The sequence below is a fragment of the Dipteris shenzhenensis genome, chromosome 1 (assembly GCF_047967505.1).
Source record: "Dipteris shenzhenensis isolate YYH24624 ecotype China chromosome 1, Dip_SZ_1.0, whole genome shotgun sequence".
Taxonomy (NCBI): Eukaryota; Viridiplantae; Streptophyta; class Polypodiopsida; order Gleicheniales; family Dipteridaceae; genus Dipteris; species Dipteris shenzhenensis.
The window spans coordinates 61,736,686-61,740,951 of NC_141596.1; the positions used below are offsets into that span (position 1 = coordinate 61,736,686).

General features: G+C 41.6%; 1 pseudogene; it reads left to right on the plus strand.

The window, feature by feature from the left end:
• The first annotated feature begins 348 nt into the window (after positions 1–348).
• LOC147906161 (uncharacterized) lies at positions 349–3,393 on the plus strand (annotated as a pseudogene).
• The last annotated feature ends 873 nt before the right edge of the window (positions 3,394–4,266 follow it).

Here is a 4,266-nt window from a genome sequence, read left to right on the forward strand (position 1 = left end):
CCTATTTAGCACATCGAAATCGACATGCAACCTGAGGCATCTAGTACATCATGCATACCCCTAAACCCATGCCCTAGTTTCCATGTTCCTACCAATCCTCAATTGGGTACAATTTATGACAAATCGGGTCCTTGAGGTTTGAAGTGCCAAGCAAAGGAAGCTTCAACCGACATTTAACTAACTTCCACCTTCACTTTCTTTGCAACGCAGTGGCAACCCTGCTCAACATCCTCCGAGCTCTGCAGCTAATCACATCCATGGGAGCTGAAGGTCGTCCTTGATTGCCACTTTTTCATCGCTTTCTTCGTTTGCCTACTTGCTCCCAGTTGAGAAATACGCAGAAACAACATGACACGGATCTACTTTAAGCCCCAAGGTGGCTCTTTGCGAAACGGGAAAGCCCGCAAGCCTGCAGGAAAACCGACCCATCAGCAGCAGACGATGAAGGACGAGGCCGATCCCCTGTCGAGTGCTTGTTGGAAGAGCAAGTTAGAGCCAAACGCGATAGAGCAGATTGCTGATGGCTTGGAGAAAATGGTGCTCTCCTGGACGCAACCTCACGAGGACGATGGCATTCCAGATGGAGGTGAGTTGTCAAACCGAGGGTCAGGAAAGCTAGAAAATGGAGAGTTCGCGCCCACGGACGAGGAAGAAACAACCATAAGCTTCGTGCGTCCAGCCCAGACTGTCGATCGAAAGGCCGGAGCCGCAAAAGGCTTCCCTTCAAGTCAGAACACTCGCCCTAGGTCAGCGCCCATGCTCCCAACGATAGAGGAAATTGTGCGAGAAGAGCTAATAAAAAATAGTCCATCGAATATATTTGAGGACTATAGAGCTACTGTTAGCGCAAGCTCAACTTTCTGGTATCTATCACCGACTCTAGCGCTGCCGAATAGCTGTGGCGCCGTTAATTCTGCCATGGAATTCACCAAGGTCGAGGAGGCGTCCAGGGAATTCCATGCAACCCTGTCAGTTAATGATTTTGAGCAAGAAAACGCCTCAGAGTGGAAAATGACTACGGGCAGAGTTCAGACAAAGAAAGGAGCTCGGAGTCATTGCGAGCAAACTGAAGCTGCCCCGGACAAGGTCTCCTGCAAAATAGAAACCAATGGCTGTGGGGTTTGGAGTGAAACAGTAGAAATCAACGGTGAGTGGTTTCAGATTTTGCTTGCCATCTACAGTATCTGCCATCCGTAATTTAGCTCCAGGGCCTTACCATCTTTTGCAGGAGGGAACCGTATCAGGGACTTACTTGGTAAAAAGCTTGCTACGTTGGGCTGTGAATCACATCTTTCAAAGGTATCACACCGGCCCTCGCTCATAAGCTCACGGTTTCCGTTAATGATTCTGTCGTAAGTGAAGACATAGTTATACATGATTGCCTTGCTTGAAATCAAGGTGACGGGCAAGCCTTCCGAATACTACAAAAAAAAGGTGGAGGAGCTTCAGATTGCGTTGCTAGAATGCGCCATGGAATACGAAGTAAAGGTCCGTGGAAGCTTCGCTACTTGTAGTTAGATTTTCATCAAATTTATAAGCTTTTGTCAGTTGAAATCCATCTAAGCATCAGCTCAAATGCGTCCCTATCGACGTGCAGATCGTGGAAATGAAGATGAAGACACTACAGGCGAAATCCCAGCAAAGCCAAAACGAATCTGATGAAGGAGCGAACGGAAGACGTGGAGTGGGCAGGGCTGGCGGCGATCAGGTCAGATAGGCAAACGTAAGCAAGCAATGAAAAGAATCATGGGTACGTGAAGTTTAATTGGCAAATTTGCGATTGACAGGAAGGGCAAGGTGACAGCCACCGAGAGAGAAGAGACGCTCAAAGGGTGGAGTATCTGAGGAAGCAGCTATGGCGAGTGCAGCGCGAAAAGACAGCGGCTGCTCGAGAGCTTCAAGATCTCAAGAAGAGAGAGAGGTCTCTTTTCCTGTGCATCCTTTAGGTTTCTTTCATAACCCTTTGCCTGTTGCATTCTCTCTCACACATGATGTGCATTCTGCACTCATACACACTCATACGTGCACACGCTTGCACGCACATGCCTTGATGCACTCACACATGTGCATGCACGTGCGCACACACACATTGCTTATGCCCATGCGAACCCATGCATATGAGCACACACCCATGCACATGCTATATGCATGCACATATTCAGCACATGCATGCATATGTGCACAGTACAAGAGTCTCTCTCTGTCCCTCTCTCTCTCTCTCTCACACACACACACACACACACACACATATATGGTATTTTTAAAAACCCAAACACGAATCTCTCTTTCACATACACAAATAGAATGAAACCTCAAGCATGAAAGTTATGGTAAAACAACACTTGACTCATCTTTTACAACTAGAAGAGAAACCTCCAATTTGAAAAATTCTTATGGAGACTATCTGTAGGAACTATTACAAAATGCCTATAGGGAAGCAATCGTCATGAAATGTTTAATGTCAATACTTCCTAGCTATGTTCCATAAAGCACTTTCATGGTTTGTACATGTACGGCCATCATAAGATTTTTCTTCCACTTGATTAATCCTGGACATGTTCATAGGTTATGAGTATATTCATAACCTATGGTGGTGCTTTGAGCCTAGCCAACATTTGATTTCATAGTCTATAACATTTAGAATCCTTTATAAAGTGAACCACCTATACCGTTCTTTCCATTTCGGCATAGGTCCACGTACATGAAATCAAGCAGTGTGATAACTTGTTTTCAGGCAATTTGATTTACAAAGACGATCCTTGGATGATGCGCTTAATCGAGTGAACTTCCTTCAAAGGTTAGTGTTTCCTTCAAATATGTACTTTGCTTGATTGAAAAGGATGAGTAGGAACATTCACCTTAATCTTCTAAACATTTTCTATATTCGTCAATTGTAGTGAGCTTGGAAGAAAGGAACAAGAGATAGTTGATTGTCAATTACGAGAGAAAGGGGCAAAAGCCCAACTTTATGAGCTACAATTGGGATTACAAAAGGCACAAGCTACACAAATTGAACCTAGGAAGTTGTTAACCCTGCTTCCAGCACTAAAGGAATGGATACAAGCTAGCAAAAAGGTAATTAGTGAATTTCCTTATACAACATCCTCAACTAACAACATGAATGTGTGTGTGTGTGTGTGTGTGAGAGAGAGAGAGAGAGAGAGAGAGAGAGAGAGAGAGAAGGGCAACAGGAGGGAGGGTGGGGGTGTGTGGGGGGGCACACATTAATTTTGTGACGGTCATTGGCAATAGGGGCAATGGGAAGTAGCACGCGGTGACCATCAACAAGAAAAGATAGAATACCACTTGCCTGCAATTGATAACATAGTTAGTGCGATCACAAAGGAAATTCAAATGCTTCAAACTGCACTTTCTCAATTGCCAAGCAGCTAAGACGCAATATTTTCAAGCCAATCTTCACAATATTTCACCAAAATTTTGACTTTTGTTGTTCCATGTTTAGTTCCCATGCATTACAAATTTGACTTGTATAGACCCATATGTAATTGCTATGCACTCATCTTCAACATCTTGGATGAGAATGGTAAGCATTTCGTGCATGAATATCTTATAAACTTGTCCTATACCTTTCAAAGGTGGGCATCACATTGATTATTCTCAGATTATTAGAGCCATTTTCACATATTTACGGTAATATTGAAATGTTATATATTTTATTTGGGTATTATAAAGATAACTTATAAGTAAAGTTCATAAGAATGTTGTGTAACCATTCAAATAAGAATGATATATTTTGCATGAGATTATCATATAAACAAAAACATGCAATATTTGAATTAATACTCATTTATTAGATACTCAAAATTTCAAGATTAGGTTTCACTTTAATGCAAATAATAATGATAATATTTTATCTATCACAAGAGTCTTAGTAGTACTTAATGAGCCAAGAAAACACTAGAGTTTCCCTTTAATTTGTCAATAGACCATCTCAAAACGTAAGACTCACACCATTTATAAATTATTAATATAAGACAATGCACCTTTATGCAGTATTTCCAACGTTTGATCATAGTATTATTTTTGCAGGAGTTTTAAGTTGTCTGATTTAAAGTGGTAGTTTAAACATACTTTATATGAAAAAACCATATGAAAAACTAATCTAGGTGCGATTTAAAACAATATCACATGGCATTACTTATATTTATTGCATAGTGTTTTTATTTTTACTGCACGATACATAATATCACGTGGTAAACATAAGTATTATAGTGCGGTACATGTGAGATATTGTGTGGTATATAT